General features: G+C 41.0%; 1 protein-coding gene across 2 annotated transcripts in view; it reads right to left on the bottom strand.

Annotated features, from left to right (window-relative positions):
* CDH8 (cadherin 8) overlaps nucleotides 1-20,346 on the bottom strand; it is a 335,345-nt gene that overhangs the window by 225,407 nt on the left and 89,592 nt on the right. The gene's annotated exons all lie outside the window — the stretch shown is intronic.

Raw genomic sequence — 20,346 nt, 5'->3', positions numbered from 1 at the left:
TGTGTTTAAGTGTGTGTGTGTTTATGTGTATTTCTCTACTTCAATTCCCTTCTGCCAACAAAACCTGGAAGAAAATACCAAAGAGCAGCAGGAGCAACTGCGACAACAACACAGCCTCAAGGGAAACGTGGAATCTGGCGCTGCCCTGAATTCACACCACAAACAGACCTGTAGGTTTGCTGGACATCTGAAAGCCCACTACTGCTTTAGTGCTAACATTAACACTCCATGAAAACACATAGACATTTTATTTCATTTACAAACAGAGACAAAGGTAATCCTTCCAGGTCCTCTGTTATGAGCTCAATTGTTTTCCCTTTAAAATTCATAAATTGAAGCCCGCACCCCCTGTCCCTCAGAAGGTGACTGTATTCAGAGACAGGTGATTATGTTAAAATGAAGGTAAAATGGGCCTTAATCTGATCTGACAGATGTCCTTATAAGGAGAGACGTTTAGCCCAGCCGGTGTGGCTCAGTGGTTGAGCGTTGACCTATGAAGCAGGTCAGGGTTCAATTCCCAGTCAAGGCACATGCCTGGGTTGTGGGCTCCATCCCCAATAGGGGACATGCAGGAGGCAGCCAATCAACGATTCTCTCTCGTTGATGTTTCTATCTCTCTCTCCGTTGTCTGAAATTAATTATATGAAAAAAGGGGAAGTTCGGACACTCAGAGAGACACCAGGGACACACAGGGGCACTGGGGAAAGACATGGTGAGGACACAGAGAGAAGACAGCCATCCACAGGCCAAGGTGAGGGGCCTCAGAAGAAACCAATCCTGCAGACACCTTGACCATGGACTTCTAGACTCCACGACTATGAGACAAAATATATTGTAAGAACATCGAGAGTTTCCTTACACTAGATACATTCATTTCCTATTTCATTTAAATATCACAACAACCCTATGAGGCACACACTAAACTCCTCATTTTGCATATAAAGAAGCTGAGGATTAGAATATAAGCCATTGCTCAACAGCACACATAGCAAGTGATGGAGAAAGAATTCAAACCCAAGTCTTCCTGCTTCTCAAGCTCAGGTTTTATTGCTGTGTCCAGAACCAAACACGAGAAAAATACTAACAAAAGCACCTGAGAGCAAAGACTTCACTGTTCACAAAGCTATAACCTGTTCGGTGATTTTCTTAACTATACATTTCACTTAGCATAATGCCCACTAGGCCCACCCATGCCAGGCAGAAAGACAAATACCATATGGTTTTATTGATATATGAATCTAAAAAGCAAAGAAAAAAACAGACACAAAGAAACAGAGATCAAACTGATGGTTGCCGGGGCAGGGTGGGGGTGAAAAGGGGGAAGGGGAATAGAGTCTGTAATATTGTGATAAGTGTGCCCAGTGACAAGTGATGACTAGACTTACCGTGGTGATTCCATTATAAGGTATAAATGCTGAATCATTATATTGTACACCTGAAACTGATATGATATTTATTGTATGCCATCTATGCTTAAATTAAAGAACTATTGGCAATAAATAAACACAGTTTAAAAGCATACATTTCTCATATTACCTGTTTGGTTAACAGGAGTCTCCTGATAATCAAAGTCAAGGTCAGAGTTGTCATCTCACTGGCACAGAACAGGAAACAGAGTCCCACATCTAATGAGCTCTGGAAATCTAACACCCAATTAACACCTCAGGGTTCCAGGCCCGCCGCCTCCCCCCACCCCACCCCCCACCGCCGCCGTGGGGAGGAACCTAGTGATAGACACCTCCCTGGGAAAGGGGAGGGGGGAAGAGGAGAACTTGCCCTTGGCAGTAGAAAAAGCTTTGGAGAAATCTAGCAAGCCTAGGAGGCAGAGGTTGGGATGTGATCACGGTGGGGAACTTACAGAAAACAATGTCAAGCTAGAGAATTATTCAATGCACTTTGCAAATTAGGCTCTATGTATGAGAAATAGCCACTCAAATGATCATGCATCCATACCTTCCCTAAAAAACAAACTAATACACACTTCTGCACATTCAACAACATTAATAATATGACAGCACTGATTGGGTGCATAATGGATGCTCCATATGTAATTTGGAATATAGGACAGAGCTCTACTCTGCATCATTTCTTCCTCCCAGAATGCTATGCATTGTGATAAAAAAAAACAAAAAAACTTTCCTGGATAAGTACATTCATAACTTCACCCACTCAGATGGGTGAGAAAAGTTTTATGTGGCCCAGTGGATCCTTAGGCCGCTCAAAAATAGATCAAATGATCCCTTTAATCTTCTTCCTGTCAATCAGAATATGCCAGTTTTATGTGCAAAGAAAAATTCAAGAGCTATTACTGTAAAAATATAATAGAAGTGGGAAGGAGAGGTGATGAAATAAGTGTCTGCATGGGTAGGAGTTAGGGGAGAAAATTTGCTTTTTTTGTATACTATTTGTTTCCTCTCAATTGCAGTGTGTTTGAGGAGAGAGACAAAACTTAGGGAAATTGATCACTAACATGAAATTTTTTCAGAGATTCAAGAGAGGAACCAGGTTTCTAAAAAGGTTTCTAAAAGGTTTCAGTGAACAATAAAAATATCGATTTCACTTCCTCGTTTATGGAGTGATTACATTAAAAGAAGTAAATTGCTTTTCAATTGTCTTTGGTTGTGAGATCCAGGGTTCTTTGAAAGTGACCATGTACTGAGATAAAAGTTGGATGCAGCTCAGCTTTGTAAATTATTTACCTAGGAGAGAGAGAGAGAGAGAGAGAGAGAGAGAGAGAGAGAGAGAGAGAGAGAGAGAGAGAGAGAGAGAGAATGAACACCTGGCAGTTGGGGAGCATTGGGGGAGCACTGGGGAGAATAGATGGGATACTGATGGAGTTGTGGTGGTTAACTTGAATCACCTATAGTTACATTTTGTAAATGGCCAGTCTTGGTTATCAGGTATGAGAAAAATTCTGGCAAGAAGCAAAGCTACAAGCAAAGCTATGGATCTGTCTTCTGTTTGTAGCAGGGCTGGGGAATGTCCGGCCCATGGGCCATATAAGAACCACAAAATCATTTGGTCTGGCACTGCCAAGGCACTAGGGGTGAGTTAATAATTGTTTGACCGAACATAGCAGGCTAATTTTTAAGTTGCTAATTTTGTATGGCCCGAAAATGATGCTATAAATATCCAAGTGGCCCTTGGCAGCAAAAAGGTTCCCCACCCCTGGTCTATAGGAACCACCTTGGTCAGGACTGGGACCCGGGAGAAACAGAGGTTTTGAGCAGCAGTTCTGCAAGTCTGGGTCCACAGACCTCTGGGAACCTCTGAGCACCTTCCAGGGCATCAGGAGGTCAAAGTCATGTCCCTTCTCTTCTGCGCTCACATTGGTTTGACTATACAATAAGTTATGGATGTGTAATGCACTATGTTACTTTATAACTAGAAGTTTTACCTCTTGATAAATTTTAAAGAGTATAAAGGTATCCTGTGACCAAAAATTTTGAGAACCACTTATCTACATTTAATATAATTTATACCATAATAAAGTTTATTTTTTTTAAAACGCCTGTAATTTCAATACTGTAAACTTTAGCCGCTGGTCTGGGAAAAAAAATATAGGGTTCGCATCATAAAACCCAGGTTCGGGTGTTTCTATGTATAAACAGGATCAAGTCAAATGCATCTGGTTTCTACGTGAGGCCATGTTTACAAATGGGGAAATGAACTCCTTTTCCTCGGAAACTTCGTAGATATTAAATGCAATACTGTATGTCAAACAGGAGCACAAAGCTAGCATTTTCAAGTTGTCTGCCCCAAATGTCCTTCTTTGAAGCCAACTTAATAATTTGCACATGAAAGCCATTCTTTTGAGATGCTGGGCATTCACCTCAAATCGCAGGTAAATATTATCTCAGGTTATTATAAAGCTCTGGAAATTGTGCAAGATGACTAGAGGGAAAAGGTATGCACACAGATTCATACGTATGCTTAGCACAGTGTAAACTTAATGATCATCAGAATCACGTGTAAAAGCACAGATTTCTGGGCCCAAGTAGCAATTTGGGGGTGGAGTCCAAACGACTGCATGCCAAAAAGTCCCCAGGTTGATGCTCATATTTTTGGCTCAGCCACCATGTTTTGAGAATCATTCACTTAAATCTCAAAAAAATATATATTGCTGGGGTTTTTTAAATGCTAAATTATTCTTCATAGAAATGTTTTATTTGATAACAGCAAATGGTTCAAATTGTTTCTGTTAGGAATAATCAATTTGAGGCTCCAAAAATTTTATAGGGACTTCCAAGCATTCATATCCTAATACTAAGGCATTTAATTTATGTAGAGTCTAGCTGGTGTGGCTCAGTGGTTGAGCGTCAACCTATGAACCAGGAGGTCACGGTTCAATTCCCAGTCAGGGCACATGCCCAGGTTGTGGGCTCGATCCCCAGTGTGGGGTGTGCAGGAGATAGCTGATCAATGATTCTCTCTCATCATTGATGTTTCTCTCCTATCTCTCTCTCTCTCTCTCTCTCTCTCTCTCTCTCTCTCTCTCTCCCCCTTCCTCTCTGAAATCAATAAAAATATTTTTTTAAAAAGAGAAAACTCTTCTCTTTAAAAAAATTTACGTAGAAATGTAGTCATTCATGTTTGTCTACGTAGATCATTGTGCAATCTAGTCAACAACTATTTAGAGTGTTCCCGCTGTGTGCCCAGCACACAGCCTCTCACCCCATGCTCTTGTAAGGGACAGAAAGGCTGTTCTTACAGAGTTAAATATCAAGCCACAGTTACCTGCTTATCCAGATCCAAGGCGCCTGGGATATTCGATGACAAAGACCCTTCCCCACCCCTAACTTCTACTCTCGCTACTGAAAGTTGCTGAAAATACTAATCTGCCCCAGGCACCATCATTGTGTGTTCATGCGAAGGTTAAAGAGAATCAGAGTCAAAAATTGCACTCATACATATACAGGATCTTGGTGATTGATACAGCAATATAATCAGGATAAATGATTATTAGCCTCTATTTTTTTTTTAAAAAAAAAAAGACTGATCAACACTTAAAAATATTCTTACCTGGGCATGTAGTTATTTTAGTTGCTATAACTTCAACTAAAATTCAACCTTCTGTTTTTGACATCTTTGCCTGTTTTGGCAGAGAAAGCACTGAACATAAAGAGCTATTAGCTGTCTTGCTGAGGTTGATTTGTAAGGCACTCTGAATATACAATTTCCATGGAGTTGCTAATTGTTCTTCACTTGGCAATTTCATTCTGAGAATGAGAGGCACAGGGTAATGTAAACATCACCCAGGCATGGGATACTGCTCTGCTGAGCATCCACATTATTATTCAGTCATAATGAACACACTTCGAAAATAAAGTGTTGACAGCACTCTTGTTCAAATATATAGCATATGTTTATAGTCTCTCACATTGAGGTGCACACATAATTATAATATGAGTGTGAGAAAAATTGCCGGGGCCATCCAAGGAGCCATGCTCATTCTAATTGAAAAGTGCTACTGTACAATTCAGGCAGGGGAGACCGTGGGATGGCAACATGGTCAAATGCCTATCAGACATGGCCAGGCTGATTAAATACCAAGGCAAAAAATGCTTTTGTTGCTATTTGGATAGAACTTCGAGCAGCTAGTGGAAATCAGGATACTCATCGGTTTTCCTCACCCCAGCCAATGGAATAATGCATCACTGTAGGCAATATTGAATAGCTCAAAAGCACAAGGCCACCTTTTACCGAAACCAAGTGACCATTGGGGGAGAATAATTATTTCTACTTGTTAGAGATGTGCTTTTAGGTGGATTTAGAGGAAGATAATAATGTGATGTTACTTTTGTTTGTTTTTTATTTTTCTCCATTTGTGCGTGTTAGGAAATAATTCCTGCATCGTGTGTAAATATAGAGGAATCACACTTATTTCTAAGCATCGTGTAACATGAATTTCAAGGGGCATTTAAATGAGGTTCATTTGTCTGCTAAAGCACAGCATGCCATTCCTTAGAGGACATGTATGCCCTGAAATGTTAAAATAAAGACCCACAGTAAAAGTAAGTGTTTACCCTATAAGTGATATGACTTTCAAAGTATTCATTTTAGTTGGGGAAGGGGATAAACAAAGGGAAAAAACACTCTAATATTATTCTTTCAATGATGACTTGTATGAGATCAGGTCAGGAGTTAGCTGGAAAAGTTGAAAGAGAAAGAGATGGAGGAGAAAGAAAGCTGGAAACCTATAGAACCGCCCTGTGCTATGTGCTGGTTCAGTTCATTAAATGCAGTTCTTCGTCCTCACACTCCAAGGCCGTTTTCCTTATCCTGATCTTTAAATTTTTTAAAATTAAATTTACTGGGGTGACATTGGTCAACATGATCATATAGGTTTCAGGTCCTTATTCTCATGTTATCACTGAGAAATGTGGGGCACACAGCAGTTAAGTAACCTGTTCAAGACACATAAGTTAATAAAAAGCAGAACCATGTAGTTTTGGTCCTGGACTCCAAAGCTCTGTGTGTGTGTGTGTGTGTGTGTGTGTGCATTTCTTTACAATTATTCTTTTTCTCCATTTCAAATAAATAATTATTCCATATTTTTCTCCTGAATTTTGTTGGTGACTCCTTGGAAGTGGGAAAAAAATCTATGCTCTAAGTATGCGGAAAAGGAAACAGAAGGAACCCTGTTGAGAACCGATCCGTTGGCAGCTTCCTGACAGCACGGGACAACAGACGAACAGGTACTTGGACCCAAGGATGCCTGACAGCAGCCCATTCATTTCCAATACCTCGTATTCCTTTCCAAAGTCCCCAATCTATTTATAGACAGCTTTGCTTCCTGTCTTCATAACACCTTCCAAATTAACACCCTGATCCGTGTCCTTGTGAGTTATTCCTTCTAAAGAGTCAACTCGTGAATTCACCAAACAGATGAACACCATTGGGTGGTAGGAGGACGTTTTTGTATCCCTAGGTTTCCGTGACACCTGACAGATGGAGCATATGCCCACAGATGACCCAGCGTTTAAACCATCGCTGGCTCTGCAACAGGAACCTCCGGGATGCAGTGCGTTCGTTCACAAGGAAGAAGTATTCAAGGATTCATAATTTGGATTCAGTCGGATTCATTATTTCTTTTGTGAGCCGACATAAGCCTCGTTAATAGCAATGGCTATTACATGTAGACACACACTGGAGATTGGCAGGTAGGGGGTGCCGAGATAATGCTGTGGTTTAAGACGGGGAGATGGTTCCAAAGGTCTCATTTAAGGTATTATGTACTTTTTATTTCAAAGGCTAATTACTGCCATTGAACTCTGCTATTAATACCTTTCATGGCAATTTCAAGGATAAAGAGAGAGAAACAACAGATGCATTAGGTCAGAAGGCACTGCATGAGCTATCGCCGGTGGTCAGCGGGCTTCCCTGGTTAGTCTTGCCAGGCCATTCAACATTATGGTAGACAGAACACGGATTTCAAAGTCACTTAGTTCTCAATCTCAACACAGGCTTTAAGATTTAAACATCATGCAACATTAGGCAAATAACTCTCCTTCTCTTAGCTTCCGTTTCTACATCACCACAGAAATAAGACTATCTCATGGAGTCAGTGTGAGATGTACATTAACTAGAAGTATGTCTGTTAACTGACAATGGTAGGCATGCAAGGTGCAGGTATAAGTCTAGGTAGTGTCGATGTAGGTCTTGATTCAACGAACATCATTTTATTTCTACATGCATTTAGTTATTAAACACACACAGGCACACGTTAAGTCACAGGCACTACCTCTACATAACTATATGGCACAGCTCTGTCTGTGCCAGGAGCAGGGTATGTGAGGCTGCCTCGGGAAATGCCTCCGGAGATGGAGCACATGGGGCCACGTGGACCTGCATGGCCCGCAGCACAATGCCGAAGCTTCACATTTATCAACTTGAACTGTTTGTACCTAAGACACCGTTTGACAGGAGGGTTAGGCTATTTTAAAATATTTGAAATTCATTGTTCTGCATACCCTCAGTATGCAGGTATGAACCGTACAGGAATACCTGAGCCCCACGTGCCATGTCATTTATAAATCGAGTCCTTGCCTTCCGGAGAGTTGGTAGAGTTAGTTTCACTGAATCTTTACACTCAGTAGTTGCCCTTCTGTGACCTACATTAAGGAACGCCAGGAACTAAAAGCCCTATGGAAGGTCTCACTGCGATATCCCACGGCTAAGTCCAGGATGCTGCTCACAGCGCTGCCCGGTGCACCGCAGAGAGAGGCGGCCAAGGTCAAAACAGCCCCCACGCTAAGGCAGCAGCCAAGTCCCTCCAGATGAGTTAGTTTATTTTATCTGATGGATGCACGGCGTGTACCACTAATCAGCTTTTCAACGTCACGGTGGATAGCAGCAAGCTGAGGGTCAAACTGTAGGCATTTAAACTCATGGGAATTCTATAATTACAAAGGTACAGGAATTCTGCCGTGCGACTTGTAGTTAGCTGAAGGACCGGCTCCTGTTGGTTTTCCATTTCCACAACTTTGTGCCAGACGACTACTCATTTATGGGGTCCCCTCATTGTTTCCGTGTTATGTTTTCATTTTATTTTTAAAAAATATGTATTTTCATCTGTGGCAAGCTTGAACATGCTGATGTAAATATGGGAACCTTGCTTCGGAGATATGCAAACGCATGCCCACCATATGTATATGGTAATTGCACATTGCAAATGTTCTATTTATAATTCTACCTCTTTCATCAAGGAACCTGGTCAGCTCTAAAACTGATAAGAAAGCTTGTGCTTAACTACAACTCCTGACTGCCCGGGGTAATTGCATGTATTGTGTGCCCGCACTCCGCCTCCCCTCTATTTCTTCCTGCTACCTCTCCTCCGAGTCCAATGGAGAGAGACAAAGGCTGCGACCCAGCCACTGAGTGGCCTCAATCTCTGGTTCCAACAGTGGGCCCTATATTAATGAACCTAATAACCATTAATAGAAGAGGTTCGTCTCCTTTCAAATGAACAAGTGGGAATAGCAGTGTATCTTACAGAGCCTATGAAAGTGAGTGATGGGAGGACATTTTTGAAGGTATACAAGGTACAGGTACCATTGTATAAGCCATGTTGTCAAAATATCCTTTCTCTGCCTAAACTCTAGAGGCCAACCTATTTGGTACCAAGATGGCACCTGATAGATTTAGAAAAGGGATATGTGTGAAGAAGCAGAACAGTTTGTTGAATTACATACATTTCATAGTTCTTTTTTTAAAGTTGTTTTTTTTTTAATCCTCACCTGATGATATGTTTTTCATTGATTCTAGAAAGAGGGAGAGGGGGAGGGAGAGGAGCATCAATCGGTTGCCTTCTGCATGCATGACTACCTGTTATGAGGTACTGTACTATATACCTTCTATTTATAAACTCATTAAGTCCCTTGAGCCCTGGTTTCCCATGTCTGCAGTGGGGCTATCATTACATACCCAGCTGCCTGAGATCAGACCAGCCAATCTGAGTCCAGAACTCCTGCTCTTAACCATGTACTACAACAACCACTTCTGAGCTGGGTGTTTTCATTCTAAACTATCTCATCCGGACCTGGCTGTTCATCCTTGTGTATCAGAGATGCTTGGGAAAAAAAATCTATTGTGCTGAGCTTGCCAGCAAGGATTTCCAATAAGTCCATTAATGAAAATATCTAAACAAAAACATGCTTTATTTTTTAATGAGAAAGGAATTAATTAATTCAAAACTTATGTCAATTACACAACTAACTAAGCCAAAAGCCAAAATGCAGTAAGTATAATCATAGGTCATTTTAACATCTACAAAACTCTTCTATGAATCTGTTCCATAACAAACACATAGTAGCTCCCTCTTTTTTGCAAGGGATTTGTTCTAAGACCCCCAATGGAGGCCTAAAACAATGAATAGCAGCAAACCCTACAGGTACTATGCTTTTTCCTATACCTGCATCCCTATGACAAAGTGTAACTTACAAAGTAGGCAATTTCTCAGATAGAATATTTGTTCTTACCATTGATCCTATTCACCATATATATTTTTTTCTTCCCTTTTTAACACACTGCGGACCAGTAGTTTTATTGCTAGCTTTACCCAGTGGCCAGATAAGTTTCTACTGAACGAATACAAAAAACGTTTTACCTAAATGATAATGGCATGCTTTAAAATTAAATACCCAATGCATTTTGAAGTTATTTATTACATGTTCTTACAAGCTAATATCTTTTTAAAGTATGATACTTTGCAAAACACTGTGTAATAACAGAAAACACGAGAATTCTCGTGATCCGCCCGCAATGTGTTAAGAACTTTGACCTTCTCATGTAAAGGAAGCACCTTATGGCTTCTCTTTGACATATCCAAATGACCAGCGTCACTACCCTTGCACTTGGGGGCCTTTATTAAGCCCAGTAAGGATGACTTGAACATAAGCGCTGTGATACTGCAACAGTCGTTCTGACATCCAATGACTACTGACTAGGGACCAGCTGCATATACAGAGTGCAGATATGCTGGACAAAGGGACGGTTCGTGCCCTGGAAGGGACTCAGTAGCACAGGACTTCATTACACTACACAGAACTGCCATTTACAACTTAACGTTGTTTATTTCTGGAATTTTCCATTTAATATTTCGGGACCATGCTGGACTGCAGGTAGCTAAAACCTTGGAAAATGAAACCATCAAAGGCAGGACTACTGTACACAAGGGAGAGTAACTACACCAAAGGGTGGTAATGAATCATTTTGTAACCCACACTGGTAATTACCAAAGACTGCTTAAAAACAATGCTTAGTTAAATTTGGATTATGCAGAACCAAGAGCAAAGAGGGATGTTTAAAGTAAGAAGAAGTGTGAATAGTAAAAGTAAAAATTGCATTAGCATGGAGTATTTGCGCAGGTGATTCCTGTTTAAATTAGCTAAAATCAGAGGGGAAAAATACACATAATTGTACATATATACATAGGTATTTTCAAATGAGAAATACAATTTTATTACATTCAAATGCATATAATCTTCAGACGCAAGTTAACCAGCTATTGCTAAGACACACGGTCAATTTGAGAACAGGACTAAAATTCTTTGTAATTGGCACATTACGTCATTGACCTTTGCAAACACCACAACTCTATTGCCTATTTGTCAATGCTCTCTTGAAAAGTGTTTGAAACTAGCTTATTTCTCTTATGCCAAAAGGAATGTGAGTTGAGAGCCCTGCCTTGACCTTTGGAATTCTGGATTCATCACTCACAAACCTTTGGAGACACTTGCTTTGGGCTTCGAATGTGTATTGAGGACTGAGTGAACCTTTTATTCTATAACAATAAACCATAAGCCCTTTCTTGTTCCTGGTAAAATAGTGTCCAGATTTAAAATAGCAACTAAAGTAAGAGTTGGTACTATATCATTCCTTTCTCCACGGACCATTAAGAGTGTTCTGGCTACAATTTTGTCTAGTTAAGAGAAGTGGTCTCTAGGTATTGAAAGGCAAAGAAACAAAACAAAACCCTAAATGTCATCCTCATCGAAATTCCTGATGTTATTCTTTTTCAAAAAATTGTTTTATTATCGAAAGTATTACAACTGTCCCCTTCCCCCCTCTCCTATTTACCCCTCCCCCCACTCCACCCCAACCCAGGCCTTCACTGCACTATCTGTATCCATGGGTTATGCATGTATACATACAAGTTCTTTGGTTAATCATAACATAGCTTGAGTAGCCCTGCCACATCAAAGACATTTAATGAAGCATGTTTTGTGTGTGTGTGTATTTGATCATACCAATTAGGAATGGAAAGATATATAGATTAGTGGTGTCTCACTTAAAATGAAAAAAAAAGTTGAAATGATGAAACCATATATATATATTTCAGAGAAAAAAGGAGAGGTAGAGAGACACAGAAACATCAATGATGAGAGGGAATCATTGATCGGCTGTCTCCTAAACACTCCATACTGGGGATCAAGCCTGCAACCCAGGCATGTGCCCTGATGGGGAATCAAACCGTGACCTCCTGGTTCATAGGTCAATGTTCAACCACTGAGCCATGCAGGCTGAGCTGCAGTTATTATTATTTTATTCTGAGTTGCATGATTCTTTCCCTCCCCCAAAGGGATCTGAACTCCTGACCATCTTTGTATCCCTGGAACTGAACACAAGACTTAGCATATTATTGGTATTCAGGACGTGCTTGTAGAATTATCAGATGATCGCATGCAGTAAAATCACAGAATTTAAGCCTGATTGTCACCCGAGGCTTTTCAGAGATAAAAATATGAGCTTTCAGCTTCTAGTGCAATAACCGTAATGTCAGGACACAGCTCCAAAGTTAGATCCCACTCCAAGCCCAGAGCGAGCGGTCCAGACAGGAAACAGTGCTGAGAGGATGCCCTGCTGGAAATATTTTGAATTTCTTAACATTCATATTTACCATCCAGCCATCTTTTGCATTAAAACCCACGGCCACGGGGGAGGGGATAATTATGGATAGATGGGGCATGAGATGACATTATTGATGAGGATGCTCCAAGATTCTGCAGGCTAACTTGGGAAGAATCAAAAGCAGAGCCGTTGCGCCGTAAACAAGCATGATAAATGTGAAAGCAGGATATAGTTCTCCTATTTGGAATGCATGAGCAAGCTTTAAGATGTTTATGTATGACACTGAACTAGAAAAGTACAGTCATCATATGATTTCATATGAAATAAATGAACCTGCACATTTTCATTAAATTTCCGTTAAACCCAAGTACAACTTTATGTAGATGAATTCTGAGTGGAGAAGTTTAGTAGTGATGAATGGCTGTGGCATGTCACTGAAAATATACAGGGTGGGACAAAAGTAGGCTTATAGTTGTCCACATGGAAAATAATAAAATGACTGATAAATAATAATACAAGAATAAATTCTGTGTTTTCACATACTCATAACTGTAAACCTACTTTTGCCCCACCCTGTATAATAGAAGATCCGGGGATACAAGTATATACTAGTAGTCAGATAGGCTATAACACAGCAAGCAAATATTCAGATTGATAACTTTATTCTTCCATATATATTTTATTTTTATTTATTTTTAAAATATATTTTTTATTATTTCAGAGAGCAAGGGCAAAGGAGAAAGATAGAAACATCAATGATGAGAGAGAATCATTGATCAGCTGCCTCCTGCATGCCCCCTACTGGGGATCGAGCCTGCAACCTGGGCATGTGCCCTGACTGGGAATTGAACCATGACCTCCTAGTTCATAGGTTCATAGAATGATGCTCAACCACTGAACCACACTGTTTGGGCTTCCATATATATTTTAAAAGCTGTTCCTGGATTTTAGCAATGTAGCATCAAGACTGGAAATAGACATTTAAATGTACTTACCTTCATCTTTTCCCAGATCAGAGAATTCATAGTTGGATACCTTTGATCAGAGAGGAAGGAAACTAATTTTTCTTAAACATGACATAATTTTCTTTCTAGATCTATTTCCTATGAGTTCAACTATTCCTTTTTCTCTTTGGTTCTACTGTTAACATCTATCGGGCACCTAGCATATGTCAGACACTTCACTGTGGACTAAAGCCACATAAGTAAGCAAGACACATCTTTACTCCTCCAGTGGACTGTGTGGATGAATGCATGAAATACAGCATCATAGATACATGTTACTCTGTATAGAAGACAGTGGAGAAAATAGATCATTGTTTTTTTGAGGGGGAACCTCTGGAGGGTAAGACCGTAGGTGTTGTGATGATTCTCAGCACAAGCTCTAGAATCATACTTCCTGGGTTCAAATCCTAGACCCACCACATAGTCGCTGCATCCTCGCAAAGGTACAAATCCTCCTAGTGACTCAGTGCCTTTATCTCTAAAATGGGGGCAATAGTAAAATTTACCTCAGAGATATACGATGTAAAGAAATTAAATATATGTGTGTGTGTGTGTATGTGTGTGTGTGTGTGACTTAAAGCAGTGTCCATTGCATTATAAATACTTAAAATAGGTTAGCTCTAATTTTATTTCCCTGGTAAGAGAAGAAAACAGCACTTCTGAATTATAAGCAATGAGAGACCATGGAGTTATAAGGTATTCGGGTAAACAGTTATTTAGTGCTGAAAATGAAAACAGTAACTGCCAGCATGTATTGAACATTTAACACTGTCACACGCCATGCCATGTTCCATTGCTTTATTTAATTCTCACAACTAGGGCTAGTAGAGAAGGTTTGCCAAAACATCGCTGACTTTTTAACAAGAGGGAAAACACTGGATTTCTCACAATTCTGTCAGGGAGAGGATTATGTGGTTGGCAAGAGTAATGTGAGAAATCATTTAGAATGGGAAAGGTGGCTGCCTCCCAAATAGGCATGTTCAAGTATGAATGGATCATCACTCTGTTGGTATTAAATGAAGATGGGTCCAGTTCATTAGGCGGCTATTGTCTTGCTGAGTGGGATGGGCTAGTGTGGAAGTCCAGAGCTTACCTGCTCAGGGCAAAAGACAAATGAGGACTGCCACCAGGGGTCCTACTTTGCTGATCATTTTCCAGTCCTGCTCTGTCTCTAAATAAAGATTGAATTAGAAATTCATTTAGGGCCTAGCCAGTTTGGATCAGTGGATAGAGCTAGAGCCTCAGCCTGCAGACTGAAGAGTCTTGGGTTTGATTCTAGTCAAGGGCATGTACCTCGGTTGCAGGGTCGATCTCTGGCCCTGTGTGGGAGGCAGCCAATCGGTGTGGCTCTTTCACATTGATGTTTCTCTCTCTGTCTCTCCCCCTCCCTTCCACTCTCTAAAAAACTATAGAAAAAATATTCTTGGGTGAGGATTAACAACCACCACAAAAACTTATGTAGGAACATATTAAGAACTCCAGGGTTGTCTAATTCCCTTCCCATGTTCTTAACGACTAACTAATATTATCTTTTATTACATTACTAGAGGCTCAGTGCATGAATTCATGCAGGGGGGAGGGCGAGGGGGGGAAGGGTCCCTCAGCCTGGCCTGCACTCTCTTGCAACCTGGGACTGCTGGCTCCTAACCGCTCACCTGCCTGCCTGATTGCCCCTAACCCCTCTGCCTGCCTGATTGCCCCTAACCACTTGCCTGCATGCCTGATTGCCCCTAACCCCTCTGCCTGCCTGATCACCCCTAACCACTCTGCCTGCCTGCCTGATGCCCCTAACTGCTTGCCTGCCTCCTGATCACCCCTAACAGCCTTTGCCTCTGTCCCCGCACCCGGGATCCAGGCTTCCCTCCTTCTGGCCAGCTGCAGGCACCTGGGACCAGGATCATAGGTGGCTTCCCTGCCTCCGGGGCGGCTTCCCCCGTACTGGGCCCCGGCTTTATCTGGAAGGACGTGGGATGTCCAGAATACGTCAGGTCAATCCAGTCTAATTAGAATATTACCCTTTTATTAGTATAGATTGTATTATTTTAAAGGGGGTTTAAAATTTGGATGCAGACTGGGGTCACCTTCTCTGGAAGATTCAGTAACCTACCAATGCTCAGGCGCCATTTCACTATATTCTGAATTAGTAGTTGGTGGTAGGGCCCAGGAACTGGTGTTTTTAAAGCCTTTTGGGTAATTGTAATGTTTACTCAAAATAAAACCATTGTTTTGCTGCTTTTCTGTGAAGCGGTGATTTTCCAAGTACAATCAATGAGTTGTCTCCATGAAATTTGAATTTTTAGCTAGCATATTTATGCAGGTATAACTTTATAAATTTTTAAATGGATTTCAGAGAGAGGAAAAGAGAGATAGAAACATCAATGGTGAGAGAGAATTATTGATCTGCTGCCTCCTTGCATGCCTCCTACTGGGACGGAGTCCGCAACCCGGATATGTGCCCTGACCGAGAATCAAACCATTATCTCCTGGTTCATGGGTCCATGCTCTACCACTTAGCCACACTGCCCGAGCGACACAGGTGTAACTTTAAAACATGGTTCTGGACTTACAGTTCTCAAAGACTTGGGGCTAAAGAACAATAAGGAGCTATTTACCATGGCATGTGTTGTGTGTGGAAAAGAGCTTGGATTTTTTCCTGAGGACAAAAGGAAACCGTTGAAGGGCACTAGGACATGCTCAGGTTCATGTTTTAGAAAGAATCAAATTGGCCAATTTGATATACAGTTCAACTGAGAGATGAAGTGTCTCAAAGTGGGACATCAGCGACCAAAAACCATCTTTCTGTTTACTGTCTGCTGCTGCCATATCTGATCCCCCCCACCCCCCCCACCCCCTGTCCCTCAATGCATACACCAGACCCTGGGCAATCCATATACTAGTAAGCTGCAGAAGACAGTGACCAGCAAACACCTGGTCAAATGTTTCAAGAATAAATTTTTAAAAAATCACAGCATTTCAGTGTGGAAACAGAGTCCACATATTAAGAACTCCAGTGTTGTCTAATTCCCTTGCCCATGTTCTTAACTACTAACTAATATTATCTTTTATTACATTACTAGAGACCCAGTGCATGAAATTCATGCAGGGGAGGGGAGGGTCCCTCAGCCCAGCCTGCACCCTCTTGCAATCCGGGACCATATTATCTATTTTCAAACCCTCCATAAAGGTAGAGCTTTCTTCACAACACCTGCACGGCAAGCATGTCAAACCCGCAGGCCGCATGCCTCGTTTATTTGGCCCATGTTAGCCTTTGAGTTTGACATGCTTGCTGTACGGGGACCTAGATATCCTCACTCAAGCTTTCGGTGTCAGCTGCAATTTCTATGCTGTGAACTGCTTACCTCCCTAAGTAAAAATGCTTCTACAGACACAGAACCCAGGAGTCCTGAATTGGAGACTGAACATCTAATTGTGTTTCCTTTTATTAAGGGTTCACCTGTTCCTAATTGCTTTCTCTTTCTATTTATTTGTAGCCTGGAGAAATGCAGGGAGGATTCATTACAGCAGTTAATGTTTCCATTTGAAAGGAGATGATACCCCGTAAGTACTAAATATTATTAAATTTAATGAAATTAAATTGGTCTAAAAGAGACAAATGGTACAATTCCGTATTTCATTGATGCCCTGGAAAACTACAACACCCCACATTGCATCATCGAGATGAAGTAATGGAGTTTTTTCTTTTTTAATTCCCCAAGCACATATAAGAGAATTTCGTTGAGTGTATTTCTCACTGATGCCTACTGAAGCACAGATCCATGTATACATCAGGAGCTGTAGACGAGGTGATGAGGAATGAATTCATTGCTGTTATCCCAAATGGCTCTTATTTTACAATATGCATGATTTCCATGTTCTTACCAATCATTTCAGAGCTGAGGTAGTTAGTTCATTCGGGGAGAAGAATGCCATAAAATTGCAAGTATTTACTCTGAGCAGCGAGATATTAATGAGGTGCCTCCCCCACTTCTTTTGGCATCTCTTTGACTGAAGGAGGCAGGTATATATCCCTGTTTTCTGTGCTGCTCTACTTTACAGAACTAGAGGCTTTAGGCTTTGGCCACATCTCTAAGAACTGCAAATAAGCCTCCTCATGCTGGTGTTAGTGAACAATACACATAAGGAGTAATATTAAAATATCAGGTGTCCAGCCAGCTTGGCTCAGTGGCTGAGCACCAACCTATGAACCAGGAGGTCACAGTTCAATTCCCGGTCAGGGTACATGCCCGGGTTGTGGGCTTGATCCCTGTGCAGGAGGCAGCCAATCAATGATTCTCTCTCATCACTGATTTTTCTCTCTTTCTCTCTCCCTTCCTCTCTGAAATCAATAATAAAATAAAAATAAAAATAAACATAAGGCCCTGGCTGGTTTGGCTCAGTGGATAGAGCATTGGCCTGCGGACTGAAAGGTCCCAGGTTTGATTCCAGTCAAGGGCATGTACCTTGGTTGTGGGCACATCCCCAGTAGGGAGTGTGCAGGAGGCAGCTGATTGATGTTTCTCTCCGATCAATGTTTCTGACTCTCTAACCCTCTCCCTTCTTCTCTATAAAAAATAAAAATACATATATTTTAAAAATAATAATAAAAGTAAGGTAATGGCCAATCCATCATTAAGCTTGGAATCTACACTAATAAAAGAGAAATATGCAAAGTGACCATGCCTCTTTGACAACCACCAGCCAATCAGGGGTACGTATGCAAATTAACCCAACAAAGATGGTGGGTTAATTTGCATATGCAGGCGTGGAGCGAAGACTGAAGGCTCCGGCCCCAGCAAAGACTAAAGACTGAAGGCTGAAGATGACTGAAGACTGAAAAGGCTTGGCTTCTCTGCTGCGGCCGGAGTGGATAAGCCTCGAGGCTTGGCTTCTCTGCTGTGGCCGGAGCGAAGGCCTGGGTCCTGGGTGCCAGAGGAAAACCGGTGCCGGCAGCCAGGGGAAGGAAGGCCTATTGCACGAATCTTCATGCAACGGGCCTCTAGTAAAAACATAAAGTGCATTTGCCTGGTATTCTCTTTTTGACAATCACAGGTGAACAATATCCTTCAAGTGTCTGAAGATCATCATCTCCAAGGGGTTTTCCCCGCCAAGGTGTTTTCATTTTTAAGGGATTTTGTAGAAAAGAGGCAGGACTACTGAATCAAGGTGAAGCATGAAGTAGGTTGTTTGTGTATTGGGTTCTGAGGTCTATGTACCACCATGTGTGTGACCTTAAGCCATTTGCTCACCTGAAAATGGGATAATGCTAGTTCAGTTCTCCTTGGGGTTGATGGTGAAGACTGAATGAGATAATATGCGTAGAATGTTTAGCATTGTGCCAGCTACTTAGTAAGCAATGAGGAAATGTTAGTCATTATAGTATTACATGCAGCTGTACCATATAAACATTTCCTCTGTCACTCGGAAAAAAAAGGAAGCCAAGAAAGAGGATGGAGTTAACAAAGGTCTCGTGCAGGGTGAGGACTGATCGGCTCTTCAGATTCTGGGTTTCTCTATTCCTGGAAGTGAGCTTTGGAATCTTTCTTCAAGATGTTGTATTGGTATTGAATCCAGAATAATGAAGGGTAAAAGAAAATGTTCCCATTTATCATAACAATTTAACTTGTTTATAATAGCAGTTAAGTCACACATGTGAATTCAGGGAATGTTAACCAACAAAATATTTCCCCATCTCAAGGAGAAAAAGCACTTTTGGTTTGTGGGTTGTTGTTGTTGTTTTTTTTTTTTTTTAAAGTATGTTTTTATTGACTTTTTAGAGAGAGAGGAAGGGAGAAGGAGAGAAAGATAGAAATATCGATGAGAGAGAACATCGATTGGCTGCCTCTTACACGCCCCTCACTGGGGATTGATTCCGAAGCCCGGGCATATGCCCTGACCGGGAATGGAACTGGTGACCTCTTGGTACATGGGTCCATGCTCAAGCACTGAGCCACACTGGCAAGGAGAAAAAAACGTTTTTTGAGGAAAAAGTTTATTGTTACCTCATTTCCCCCCCCCCAACCCCCCAAAAAAGATTTCTGAGTCTTTTAGATTTATAAAGGTATAGATGTGTAGACACCATTCTAAATTCAAATAAACTATCTTTGGAGATGGGGAAGTATTACTTTCCCTCCTTTGCAGATACGATTCTGACAGCTAAATTTAATTCATGCCATCATTGGGTACATTTTCATCAGGTGATTTTTATGGGATGTTTGAAGAATCCAGCTACTTATTTCATAATGTGACATTATAGTTTATTAGCATTCCAATTAAAAACATAATTTGTCTATAACCTTCAAGCTTACTATTTATATTGCACCTTCCTAGTAGCGAATAAATCATTTGTAATTGACTTTAATACCAAAAAGCTAAATACCAAGCCCCACCATAATCAGAAAATGATGGGCTAAGCAAATAGATTGTCTCTCCTGCTACATATAAAGTGAGAGAAAGAGGCTAGAGGTTGAGCAATTTGGAGAAAGATGTAAAACCACGTCAAGAATACTTGTCACTAACCAAATATCTGCCGTTTCCGGGGACATCCACATGAGAAACATGAGTTGTTACAATGCATAGATAAGAAGCTGAGGCGCAAGAGACTTTGAGAAGCGTGGGCAAGAGCAAGAGACTCAAGTGATGAGATGGGGATTCAAACAGATCTTCTCTTCCAACCGGAAATAAAAGAGGCCTATTCCCTTGCTTGACATATAGCCCCCTATTAATTCACTAATTTTACCGCATCACAATAATAAGCATTAAAGAGAAAACACAAGTCAGCCTCTAAGTTCTATTTCCTGGAAATTCATATATTGTTGGTGTTTTGTTTTTTGTTTTGTTTTTTTTTTCCCAAATGAGGAATATATTAAAAATAAGACCCGTAACTCTTCTCTCCTTTTACATCTTTCTCATGCCCAACAGTGCACATCAACTTAAATGAGTCACCACAGGATCACTCATACTGTTCTCCCTACACCATTTAATATTTATTTGC

Source organism: Plecotus auritus (assembly GCF_963455305.1).
Source record: "Plecotus auritus genome assembly, chromosome: 10".
Lineage (NCBI taxonomy): Eukaryota > Metazoa > Chordata > Mammalia > Chiroptera > Vespertilionidae > Plecotus > Plecotus auritus.
This window is presented reverse-complemented; position numbering and strand designations above follow the sequence as displayed.